This window comes from Sturnira hondurensis, unplaced genomic scaffold (genome assembly GCF_014824575.4).
Source record: "Sturnira hondurensis isolate 20B ecotype Veracruz unplaced genomic scaffold, ASM1482457v3 Scaffold0024152, whole genome shotgun sequence".
NCBI classification, from domain to species: domain Eukaryota; kingdom Metazoa; phylum Chordata; class Mammalia; order Chiroptera; family Phyllostomidae; genus Sturnira; species Sturnira hondurensis.
The window spans coordinates 1,067,270-1,081,247 of NW_028096783.1; positions in this window are offsets into that span (position 1 = coordinate 1,067,270).

Here is a 13,978-nt window from a genome sequence, read left to right on the forward strand (position 1 = left end):
GGAGGTTATAGTCTGGTAGGGAGAGAGAAAAATAAATAAGGAAATATATGGTATTGCAAGTGGTGATGGTGCTAAGGATAAAAGCAGGAAATGAGAATGGGAGCTATAGGGTGGTCCCAATTTTTAATAGGGTGGTCAAGAAAGGTCTCACCAAGAAGGTGACCTATGAAGCAAGGAAGCAAGATCCATGTTGGGAACATCATTCCAGGCGGCAGGAACCGTAAGAACAAAGGTCCTGAGTCCTGAGCGTCATGCCACCCCATTTAAGGATCAGCAAGGGGGTCAGGAAGTGGCTGCAACAGTGGCCTGGAGAGACAGTAGAAAATGTGGTTGGGGCAACATACCGTTTTACCCACTTTGACTTGGAGAAATTGGGGAGGCCATTGAAAGAGTTAGGTGATCTGACTTATGTTTGACAGATCAGTCGGGCTGTTGCTAGGGAGGAAAAGTAGGAGTTAGGAAACAAGTCAGGAGACTCTTACAATAATACAAACAACTTATAATGATAGCTTGAATCCAGTAAAGGTAGTGGAGACAGTGGTAAGTAGACAGAATGTGGAAATACAGATTTTGAAGGTAGAGTTATAAGGATATTTAGATGGACAAGAAGTGGTCTGTAAGAGAATGAAAGGAGTCAAGGATGACTTCAAGATTTTTGTCCTGGGCCCCTGGAAGGGTGAGGCTGTCACTGACTGAGGAGGGGCAGACTGGGTGGAGCAGCTTGAGAGTGAGGGAGAGGAGGAATCAAAAATTTGATTTTGAATGTATTACATTAGTGATAACTAGAGGACAGCCAGGTAGGATGAGAAGGCCATTTGAACATTGCAGTCAAATGTAGAGGTAGATTCTGGCCTGGACATACACAGCTGGGAGTCATCTCTGTCACCATGGTATTCAAAGAGACTAGAGGAATCACCAAGGGAGGGACTCTTTATTCATTCCTCCCTTGTTCACTTGTCAACCCAGGAATTTCACAAAGTCATTAGACACCCACTATTCCCAGGCAGCGTGCCCACAAGTGGGACATGAGGGATAACAGGACAGAGTCCAGCCTTCAAGAGGCCCCAGTCCCACGGAGCAGCCATTCTGATTGTTGGGTCATGGCACTGAGTCAGTGCTCTTCGCCACTCGCATCCCCGGTGTCGTCTACCAGGCCCGGCTCTGTGTAACTGTCAGAAAACCTTACCTGTCTTCAAACACCAAGGGTTGTCATACAAACCCTGACCATAGCCTTTTGTTTTCTACACTAGCCCTGATTTTAACTGTTGAACTATTAGAAGGGGCAGCACTGATGTCCAACTAACTAGGAGTTTGTATATTGAACTAAAGTAGCTCTGTGACATCAGGGATTTTTGCCTTTTTGCTTATTGCTATATACCCAGGCCCCAGAAGAGTACTTAGCTCCAATAAATATTTGTTTGGCTGGATGAGTGCCTTTGTAAGATTTTTATGTATATGCAAAGTATTCTAAATTAAATAGGAGACATATCTTGACTTGAGACTTTCGACATGTGGTTACACAGAAATGAGTCAGATTTGTGCAGCCATTTCTTAAGGAAAAATCGAGTGCTATGAGCCAAGTCTCACTTCTTGGGAGAAACGTCTTCTCAGCCAGTAAGGCTCGGGGGCTGTCCCAGCAGAGAGGCTGGCACGTGCATTTCCTGCAGCTCTGCCCAGAGGCCCTTCGAGGCCCATCAGGTCAGTGCAGCCAGCTCCTGGCCAAGGGGACTGATCCACCGGTGAGTGAGCTCTGTCTCCTGCTGAAGGTCAGAGGGCACTGGGATACTTCTAGAAAGTAGCTCAGCTGCATACAGGTGATATGGATGGATAACATCGAGGCAACACCAAGAACTAAAAACAGGAAAGTAGAATTAGAACAGAGAAATAAGCCTTCGAAGGGACTGAAGAGTCTCTGGGCCAAGATTTGATTTAATGGCCAAAGCCTGACTGAAGGTATTAACATGTCTAAAGAAAGGCTGTGTGAATCAGAAAGAGATTATTCAGCCCTCTGAGCTGACCACAAGAGGCCCTAACCAGAGCAAGTACCCCAGCACTTTACAGCTTAGGATAGGATAGATTTCCAAAAAAGGTCTCAAAGAAGCACTGTCCATGAAATAAAGGATTGTTACATTGCACTTCATTAAAATGAAGAACTTTAGTTAATCAAACTATATTGTTAAGGTAAACTAAAAACTGGGAGAAGATATTCACAATACACATATTCAGGAAAAGACATATTTATAACAAATAAAGAATTTCTACATATCAATAAAAATAATAACCCAATTAAAAATAAGCAAAAGACTTAAACAACTATTTCACAGAAGAGGCTAGCTAAAGGACTAACAAATATATGAAAAGGTGTTCAACGCTATGACTCATCACAAAAATGCAAATTAAAACCGCAATGAGATGCACACACACCCACCAGAATGGCTATCATTAAAAAAACTGACATAAAGATTTGGCAAGAATGTGAATAAACTGGATCTCCTCTATGTTGCTGATGGGAGTGTAAATTCTTAGAAATATTTCGGAAAATTGTTTGCAAGTAATGCTAAAAATATGCTACTTATGTCCCAGCAATGCCATTCCTAATTATATACCCAAGAGAAAATTAGTGCAGCACGTTCAACAAAAGATTATGCAATTATTTTTGTAAAGGTTTCTTTGCAATAGTCAAAAATTATAAGTGAATGTATGTCAGTAGGAGAATGGACAAGCGAGCTGTGATAACTGAATGGTGACATAGTATCCACCTAAAGGAAAACTATTCAGTAGTGGAAATGAATGAATGACTCCATCCAATAATATGGATGAATCTCACAAATGTAAATATGTGCAAAAGAAGCCTGCAAACTAAAAATGGCCTCAGATTTTCGCTGCAGGAGGTCCATTCCCCAACTCCTCGAACCTGCATTATTCTTGTGACCGTCTTCGAACAGTGGAACGCTGCTTTAAGGGTGTTACATGTTTTCCAAGCAATGACTTGCAGCTTTTGCTCTCTTTAGAATGCTCCTTCCTGAAAGCCAATGGCCATGACCAGAAATCCAAGTACCTCGAGACAACCAAGCTGTAGGGAGGCCCCAGGTGGCCACGCACACCAGAGCAGCTGAGCAGCAGACGAGATGTCACATGTGTGACCTTCCCACCTAGCCCAGTCCCTGGAGGTGTGCGGCTAGTGAACCTCCCCAGCTGACACCAGGTGGAACAGGACCACCCTGGTGAATCCTGCCCAGAGTCCCGGCTCACAGAGTTCTGAGTCAGCAAAATGGTTATTGTTTAAGTCATTAAATTCTGATGCAGTTTGTGACAAAGTAATAGATAAACTACAGAAACTGGTATTTGGAGTCGACTGCAATCACAAAAACCTAAGACATGTGCCCAGGACTAGTCTTATCCTCATACCTCCTCCCCTACACAACACAGCAGAAAGTAATTTGAGCACACATCCCTACATACAGATGTGTATTTTTATATAAATTACACACATGCAGGACTGTCCTAGTGGTATATGTTGTGGGACACTCGTAATGCAAATGTTAACATGATAATGTAAATAATGTGTCAGCTGGCAGAAAACTTCCATGAGAGAAAAGAAATCAAGATATAAAGACAGAAGGCCTCTCAAATAAAGATGACATTTGAGAGGAAACTTAAAAGAAGTGGGGGACCCAGCCAGGCAGAGACTTTGGGGATTGGCACTCCAGACTTAGATAGCAAGGCGGTCCTTCTGAAGGGAGTGGGGGCACAAGGTCAGAGAGGTGGCCAGGGCAGGTCATGACGAAGTGTCTTGTGTGTTGTAGTCAGGATGTTGGAGCCCTTCTCAGTGAGGCAGAAAGCAGAGGGGTGACAGCGGCCACCTCATATTTTAAGAGGCCTCCTCTGGGGTGTGGAGAAGAGGTTGTAAGCAGGGTGAGCAGGGAGACCACTGAGGAGGCCACTCCTGACCCAGGGGTGGGCTGCTGCAGGCTGAGTGGTGACGCTGGGAAGTGGTCGCCTTCAATGGTGAAAGCAAGAAGCCCTTCCTGACGGACTGGGCGTGGGGAACAAGAGAAGGAGAAGAGTTAAGGAGGACTGCCAAGCTGTGGGTCTGAATCCAAGTGAGAATGCAGGGGCAATTCACTGATGGGGAAGGCTTAGGTGTGGCTCATGACAGAATTTGGAGGAAAAATCTGGAGTTCGGTCTGGGATGAGTTCAAGTTAGTAGTGATGCCCACCCAATAGCCAAGTGGAGAGGATGAGCACACTGGTGAATGGATGAGCTCGATAGTCAGCAGAAAGGCAATAATTGGAGGTATAACTGTGGGAGTCAAGAGTCTGGTTAAGGTCATCAAAGGTGTGAGTGTAGAGAGAGAAAAAAGGGCAGAAGGTTGCCCTGGCCGGGGTGTCTCAATTGATTGGAGCATCATCCCATAAACAGAAAGTTTGCAGGTTCCATTCCCGGTGGGGGCATACCCCTAGGTGGCAGGTTTGGTCCCCTATCATGGTGTGTACGAGAGAGAAACATGATATTTCTTTCTCTCCCTATTCTCCCCTCTCTCTAAAAATCAATAAGCAGGTTCTTGGCCTGTTGTCAAATGAGGATTAAAAAAACGAAAGAATGAAAAGATCAGAGGCCTAGGACCTGGGCATTCCAACGTAGAGAAGTAGGGACCATGTAAGAGGAGAGAATGGCAACAAGATGAACGGTGGGGACCAACCACGTTGGAAATGGGGTCATCAGTGATGTTGACAAGGTGGCTTCAGTGTTGGGAATGAAAGCCACGTAGAGCAGGTTGAAAAGAGGCTGGTGGAAGAGTGCAGACCACTTTTTTATTTTTAACCATCACCAAGCATATGTGTATTGATTTTAGACAGACATGCATTCCTCATCTGAACTCAGCTGCACCCCTGGTGTTACTGCACTCTTCAGTAGTGTGTGCACTCCTGCATCTAATTAGTCACACCCAGGGCACCCTGCAGCAGTGTGTGCGCTCCTGCATCTGAACTAGTCACACCCAGGGCACCCTGCAGCAGTGTGTGCACCCCTGCATCTAAAATGAACTTGATCCATGGAGTTTCACATCAATATGTATGCTTCTGTGTCTAAAATTAAGCACATCTCTGGCACTTTGGAGCAAAGTGTGCACTCCTGCATTCAAAATGAGTCCCATCTGCAGCATTCGACAGCAGTTATGCACTTCTGCCTTCCACTTAGATGCAGAAGTGCACACACTCCTACAGAATTCCCTGGGTGTGACTAGTTCAGATGCAGGAGCGCACACACTCCTGCAGGATGCCCTGGGTGTGACTAGTTCAGATGCAGGAGCGCACACACTCCTACAGGATTCCCTGGGTGCGACTAGTTCAGATGCAGGAGCGCACACACTCCTGCAGGGTGCCCTGGGTGTGGTGAATTAGATGTGGGAGTGCATGCATTTCTGCTGGTGGACTTCACCCACAGCACCACAAGCAGTCATCTCTGCATTGCTTGGTTATTGCAGTCAAAGCAGCCAGTTTTTCAATAGTTATGTGGCAACATTTTATCACAGAGTATTGTTTCATGAAAGAAATTATTTAGTGTCCAGAACATCTGCTCCCTGGTGCATGGTCCCATCAGTGGCTCCTCAACAGTAGTTCTTGCTACATCCCATGACTGAAACAGAATCTGGGAGTACCTCGGGCAGACTTGTCAGAAATATCCACATTTTCTTTAACTGGGCAGCAAGGCTTCAAGTTACAAACCTGTTTAATTTGTTCAATACTTGTTTCCTCTAAAATTTTAGCATTTTCTACACCTTCCAAAGTTTTTGTAACAGTATTTAAGTCTGTTATTTTAGCCATCTTCAATACAGCACAATGGCAGAAAGCAGATTAACATAAAATATAAGTCTAGGGACTTCTGGTCAAGATGGCGGCATAGGCAAACGTGCCTCCTCTCCATGCAAAACTATAGCGAAAAATACAACTACGCTACGAGACAAATATCACCCAGAAGTGACAGAAAATCGAGCTGTGTGGAAGTCTGACAACCAAGGAACTAGAGAAGCTGTGTTCATCCAGCTGGGTGCGAGGGGCAGAGACGCAGAGAGGCGGGGAGAGGCCCGGAGAGGTGGAGTGGTGCTGAGACAGGAGCTGGGAGTCCCACATCCATGTGCGGTGGATAAAAAACAAGGATAGCTCCGAAGAGATGGATCCCAGCCCCAGCTCAGACCACCAGGCCCAGGGTTCCAGCACCAAGAAGATAAGTCCCCATAACATCTGGCTCTGAAAACCAGTGGGGGTTGGGATGGTGAAAGAAACTGTGGGCATCTCAAGAGGCTCCTCTTATAAAGCTCACAAAGAACTTAGGACTCAGCACCAGGGCAATAGCTGGAAGGGTACAAATGGTATATAAGGAGAAAGTGAAGAGTGAGTCCCGGGAAACAGCTTCCTCTTGGGCAAAACTAGAGGTTAGGCAGCAGCACGGTCCCCTTGAGAGCCTTCCCCAGCACAGAGCAACAGAGCAGTGCCATGCGTTGCCCTGCCCCGGCGATTTCCTAAGGCTCTGCCCCGTACAACTTAACAGGTGTGCTTTTCTACAATAGGCCACACAACCAAGACAGGGAGTCAAAGCAGCTCTACCTAAACGCAGAAACAAACACAGGGAGGCTGCCAACATGAGGAGACAAAGAAACATGGCCCAAACGAAAGAACAGAACAAAACCCCAGAAAAAGAACTAAATGAAATGGAGATAAGCACCCTATCAGACACAGAGTTAAAAACACTGGTTATCAGGATACTCTAGGAACTTAATGCATACTTCAATGGCATAAAAAAAAGACCCAAGCAGAAATGAAATTTGCACTAAGCAATATAAAGAAAAGTTTACAGGGAACCAACAGTGGAGAAGATAAAGCCAAGAATCAAATCAACAATTTGGAATGTAAGAAAGAACAAAGCATTCAATCAGAACAGCAGGAGGAGAAAAGAATTTTTTTAAGTGAGGATAGGTTTAGGAACCTTTGGGACATCTTTAAGTGTACCAACATTTGAATCATAGGGGTGCCACAAGATGAGAGAGAGCAAGAAATTGAAAACTTATTTGAAAAAAATGAGAGAAAACTTCCCTAATTTGGTGAAGGAAATAGACATACAAGTCCAGGAAGCACAGAGAGTCCCGAACAAGATGGACCCAAAGAGGACCACACCAAGACACTTCGTAATTAAAATGCCAAAGGTTAAAGATAAAGAGAGAATCTTAAAAGCAGCAAGAGAAAAGCAGATAATTACCTACAAAGGAGTTCCCATAAGACTATCAGCTGATTTCTCAAAAGAAACTGCAGGCAAGAAGGGGCTGGCAGGACTGGCAAGACGTATTCAAAGTGGTGAAAAGCAAGGACCTACAACCTAGATTACTCTCTCCAGCAAAGCTTTCATTTAGAATGGAAGGGCAGATACAGTGCTTTTCAGACAAAGTAAAACTAAAGGAATTCATCATCACCAAGACCTTATTATATGAAATGCTAAAGGGAATTATATGAGAAAGAGAAGATCAAAACTATGAACATTAAAATGGCAATAAATTCACAACTATCAACAACTGAATCTAAAAAACAAACTAAGCAAAGCAGCAGAACAGGAACAGAATCGTGGATATGGAGATCATTTGGATGGTTGTCAGTGGGGAGGGGGAAGGGGGGAATGGAGGGGGAGTGCAGGGATTAAGAAGCCTAAATGGTAGATATAGAATAGACAGGGGGAGGTTAAGAACAGTACAGGCAATGGGGAAGCCAAAGAACTTACATGCATAACCCATGGACGTGAACTAAGGGGGAGTTTGCTGGAGGGAATAGAGTACCAGGTGGAGGGGGAAAGGGGGAAAATTAGGATAGAATAACATAATAAAATATACTATACAAACATAACACTAGGGAGTGATAAATGCTTTAATGCTGGAGAGGTATGTGGTGACATGAATAGAATTTTTGTGGGGTCGTCAGGGAGCCCTCTCTGATGGTGGGTCGGCTGAGCAGAGCCAGGCAACGATCTGGGGGAACACAGCCCAGGGAGAGTGGGAAGGCCCTGAGGCAGGGCCAGCTGGGTGTGCTTGAGTAACAGAAAGAAGCTCGTGTGGCCAGAAGTCACCGGCAAGAGGGAGAGTCACAGGCCTCAAGGTCAGAGTGCTGGGCTGCTGCGCCCCAACTGCTGTGGGCCTCCCAAACCCAGAAGTGGGATGTGTGGCCAGCACACCCATACCACCTGTACTGTGCATCCTATGTAGGTCCACCTCCTGGCCACCGTCACTTGCTCCCACAAAGGAAGGGAGAACAGATGCTTGGTGGATCAGCTGCAGCCAGCCAGCCAGCTATGGCTGCCCTGTACTTCCCATTCACCTGTGCCTGCCTATGCAGATGATGGCTGTCACAGGGTTTTGGCTCAGAGGGAGCTGGGGAGAACCTGGGGAACACCAAGCCGGGGGGTGGGGGGGGCTGACAAACACACAGACACTAGATGGGCATGCGGACCTCTGCTGGAAGAACAGGAGGGAGGCTGGCAGAAGGAGGGGCCCGAGGACCCCACGGAGCAGCTCGCTCTCTTCCCCAATCTTACTGAACTGCATTTCCATTTAGGGGCACCCGTGTGTTAAAACCACCCCAAGCCTTCAGCCAAGGATGCTAACAGCACCGGTTTCCTTAGTAAAGTGAGAGCTAAGGCACATATGGCATTTTCTGAGCCAGGCATTATTCTGAACGGGTTAACTCATTTGCGCATTATAATCATCATTGGCTACATTTTACAAATAAGGAAACTGACACAGAGAGGTCTCTGGAAGCTGATGTAGCAGCTGAGCCGAGGTCAAAACCGAGTAGCCTGGACGAGAAGGCACAGCTGCGGCTGCCCTGCCATGGCCTCCTCAGGAGGGACCGGGCTGGACCTCGTGAAGTGCGGCACGTCCCAGAGACGTCTGTACTCGGGCCAGAAAGGCGTCGACTGTGTAAGCACTGCAGATGCTACTGTAAGAATCAGAAAATGTTTGCACGTAATTGCTCCTAAGTCAAGCTAACAGACAATTAATTCCCCCAAATACTGTTGTTACCCACAGAAATTCTCTGTTTTGAATCTACGAGTCATCCATTGGCTACAGATTTAACAGGGAAGTTATTGGAGGAGTTTGTGGCATTTCCCCCTGTCAAGTCCCAGCTCCAACAGGGGCTTAGTCAGCTGGTGCAGGTCAAACTGCAGGGCACAGTGGCAGGCTCTGGGAACCACGAGGGGCCCAGGAGTTGCTGGACCGGCGCCCAGGTGGCAGCTCACGGCATTCCGTGAGCAGTTGTACTACACAGATAAATAGACACACTTTGGCTTATTTAGAAAATAGAAGGGAATCTATTTAGATTTTTTATGTGTATGGAAAACTACACACGAATACGTAGTCCCCAACCAGCTGCTAAATGTGGGTGTTTCAAATACTCCTTCCAAGGCCACGGTTAGGCATTGCTATGCCATTCTAGGTGTGTTGAGAAGTCGCTGCAGGATTTTGGATAGAGGAGAACAGGGTCTAACTCACGTTGCTCTGTGTGGGGGATGAAGATGACTAACTGGGAGCCTGTTACAGCAGCCCAGCCCAGACACGGAGCCCTGGATGTGGGTACGTGAGAAAGAGGTGGGAGCACTCTCTGGGGGGTGGGGGGCAGCGCTAGACTGGGTGCGGCTGTGAGGAGCAGGGGGCTGCTGTAGGCTGACGGCGAGGTGGGTGGTGGGGCCCTTCCCTGACCGAGAGGGTCATGAGCAGGCGTCGGGGTAGGACTCAGGGCCGGGGCACGTTGAGTTTGACGTGTGTGCTGGGAATATGAGAGGGGGTATTGGGTAGGAAGTCCAACAAATAAGCCTGGAACCCAGAGGGGATGTCTGGCTGGAGGTGTGAATTTGAGAGTCATTGTGTGAAAATAGGACTGGAAGCCCTGGACTAAGTGAGGACACCTGAGGAGCAAAAGCAGATGGGAGAGGAGAGGAAGGAGCCCGGGGTCTGAGGTGCAGAACTGGGCCCTGGAACGTGCAGAAGTGATTATGGACAGACCATCTGGTGGAGAGGATGGACAGCGAGCTGCTACCGTGGAAGAAGGAGCGCCAGTGCGGTGCCCAGGGCCAGGCGAAGCAGGCCTCCAGAGAGGAGGACCACGAGTGCTAGCTAGCAGGAGATGGCGGGGACCAGCGGCCCACTGGAGAGGGCTCCAGGCAGGGCGGAGCAGGAGTAGATGGCGAGTAGGGACAGCGCTGGTGGGAGTTTGGCTGAAAGGAAGAGCGGAAACTGGGGCAAGAGTGAAAGGAGCGATGGAGAAGGTGAAACTGTGAGCTTTTGGGCCACATTTGTATGCTAATGGAAAGAAATGTCGGTCCCTGAGACAGGAGGCAGAGCAGCAGGACAGAGCCCTGAGTGGGTCAGAGTGGGTCACAGGGACAGATCCAGCCCCTGATGAGGCTGCCTCAAGGGCTGCATTATTCTGTTGTGACCAGGCCCTGGGAATTCCAGGAACTCGGCCACCAGTCCTTCTGGCTGTGGCCACGTTCGCACAGTCCCCCTGCCTCCTCCAGAATCCCTAATGCCCAGGGCAGTGATAAACGTTGCAAGGAGGCAACAGAGCAGAGACTCCGCACTCAGGAGAGCAGATCGAACTCCTGGCCCTGGAACTTACCTGGAAGCTTTGTGACCTGGACAGGCCACTCCTCAGAGTCTCAGCCTGCTTGCCTGCCATCGGAGAGGATACCACGCCCCCCTTCAGACTGTCAGGTACACATGGGCTGTGCAAAGGCCTTGTCAAATCTGTGTGAACTGAAAGCGAGAGACAAATGCCACACTGTCAGGAGGCTTGACTCACTCCCTCACCCCACCCACTCGTCTCATGAAACAGGCAGCGACGGAAAAGACATTTCCAAGGTTGCATCTGGCACCACCTCTCTCTGTGGCTTTAATTTTCCTAACTAAGCTTCTAAGCTCTTTTAAAAGATAGAGCAAATCTTGACTCCTCCTCCGAATATTATTACAAACGTAAGTGTATCACTTTAAGATCGTCAGGTGAAAGGGAAGAGAGACACATTGTTACCTCCAAAGCTTCCTATTAAATGCTGACCACAAAGCACAGGGACATCCCAGAAAGCTAGCACCATCCTCCACCCTTCACACTCACAGCAGACTTTGTCCTCCCAGGCTCCCAGGCTCTTGGGCTCCCAGGAGCACCTCCAATGGGGGTGAGGAGCGAATTGGGCACTGCCCCTGGGGGGGCCCTCTGAGTGCTCTGCTGCCAGCCTGTGGCCTGGTCTGTCCATAATGGAAGCTCAAGTGCCCCTGGTATATAGAGTCCTGGAGAGGAGGGTAAAGGAGTGGATACTTACTGGATACAGAGCATGTGGGCCACTGGGCCAGGCCCATTACCCAGGTCATCTGGTCATTGAGCTGGGAGGTAGTCATGCTCTCCTCCTCACACAGGAAGGGAAACTGAGGCTCAGGAGGTCAAATCAGGTGATGTGGCTAGCAAGAGACGGAGGGGGAATCTTAACTCAGTTCTGCCCATTCCAAAGAGCCCACTCTCACCTGACTTGCATGGCTCAGTGGGTTGAGCCTCATCCTGCAAAGCAAAAGGTCGCTGGTTCCATTCCCATTCAGGGCACATGCCTGGGTTGCAGACTGGGTCCCTGGTTGGGGTGTGCAAGAGGTAACCGATTGATGTTTCTCTCACACATCAATGTTTTTCTCCCTACCTTCTCCTCTCTCGAAAAATAAATAAATGAAGTCTTTAAAAAACAGCAACAAAAACAAAGAGCCTGCTCTCTCTCCTAACAGGGTATGTGCTCACGAGATTTCTTTAGTGAGAGAGTGGATGAAGGAGCAAGTCCTCTGGGCACAAAGTTGCCCTTGTCAAAGGATCAGCAGCCAGAAGGCAGACGGCCTTCTCTGTCGAATATTAACTGACTCTAAAGGTGTGGGCTTATTTCTAGGCTCTCCATTCTGTTCCACTGATATAAGAGGGAGGGCCCCCCCAAACTGGAATTATCTTCAGAAGGGTGGGCCCCTTGTAGCACAGGCTGCCCCCACTAGGTGAGCAATCTACAGACCTTGGGCTCATGGCTCCATCGCAGCTGTGGGCACCATGGTGGTGGGAACCAGACCCAGCAGACAGACCAGAGAAGGCAGACGCCAGAACTCTGACTCCGCCACTTCACCCACGGAGTTAGTCTGGGATCCGGAGCAGCCCTCTGACGTTCACCCCCATGGTCTCGAGCTCACCATTTGTTTCCCCAAAGCCAGAACCACGAGGCATGAACTGACTCTCCTCTGCATGACCTTGCACGAGTCCTTTGACCTCTCTGCCCTTGGGGTCCTGGTCCATGAAAGGAGAGGAGAGGCACAGAGGCCTGCTGTGTGCCCTGTGTTTGGATACCCTGCGCTCCTGTGTGTGCTGCCTCCTCCTGAGACCAAACCTGGGTGGAAAGCAACACCAAGGACCACTGTTCTGTTTCCTGGAGCATCGCTGGAGGCCTAGTGATAAGGAAGAGCAGGGATCCGGACCTGCCAGGCGTTGGACAGGCCCTTGAGACTCATGAGGCCTGCGTCCCAGGTTCACAAGAGCCAGCAGACGCTTGATTCCTCCGCCTTTGCATCCTGAGCCTTGAACTGACAGCATTTGTGGATGATCAGACCTTTGGTGAAGTCAGCGTGCCACCCAGGAGCCACCGGAGATGTGGGAGTGCCCAGTTGGCACACAAGTCCCCGCTCTGCACCAGTCCCCAGAAGTGCTCGGGGACAATGACACCTGACCCTGCCTGGAGGCTTCCAGGGTGACTCACCTAAACAGTCTGATGGCAGGACACTGCCAGGGGCCTTCAGGCCCTGCAGAGCCAACATCCTCATTCCCAGCAGCCAGGGGGTCTTTCTGAACATGTCTTCAAAACATTGCATTTCAGTCAATTTCCACACCTTTGAACTCTTCCTTGGACAATGCTACCAATGAGGAGAAGCACCATTCTATGTAAACTGGGTGTCTCAAGAAGAAGGAGTTTCTTTTCCTCACACATGGAATTGAGGAGAACGGAACACAGGGGGAAATACCCTACCTTTTAGCGTCACCTACACCCTGGTGAGAGAGGGAGATGCCTTGAGATGAAAAACCACACTTGAGACCTGGCTGTCTCTCGATTTAACTCCCTTCATTTGGACAAGCTTTTCCCACTGTCCTTGTCTGCAAAGAGGCCAGGGAAGCTGCCCCACGAGCCTGTAAGAGGAAGAGCAACCAGGATTCACACATTGTTTGGTGCTTTTTACCCTGATGATTTCATTTCATCATCGCACAGCCTTATGAGGCTGGTCGTGGTGATTCCTCCTTTTCAGAACGAGGAAACTGAAACGGCCCAGAGGAAACAACTTGCCGCACACAACTCCCTAGTAAAATGGTAAATCCAGAATTTTGACCCATTTCCACACATCCCCAAAGCCAGAGGATGAGCGAAGAGGAAAGAATAATTTGATATAGGTATAGAAAAAAATAGAGGGAAACACTGAAATGTTCACAATACTTCTCTCTGGGTAGTGGAGCCACAATGAGGTTTTGTGCCACCTGTGATTCCCCGCCTCCCCAGTTTTCCTCTCCTTGGACCTCAGGTGCACAGGATGGTGTTGAACTCCCTCCTCAGTCCGTGGTTAACAGTCCTCATTGGTCTTTACAAAGTCCCTCTCTGCTTTATTTCAGTAGCTAGTGAATCCTGTATTCCCATTCCCTACTCCTGCCCTTCCCTTCCCCACCAACTGCTCTAACATGTTAGCTGTATATCAGTTTGTGTTCTTGTTAAATAAGTGGGGATTTTGTGTGTGTGTGTGTATATACACACAAATACATACATAATTTGTAATTAATGTGCCTAAGTAAGATCAGCTAAAAAAAGTCTCATTTATTTATCACTTTTAAAATATGAAGTACTCAAAAACTTTATTATAGAAGACATCAAGCTATTACAAGTAGA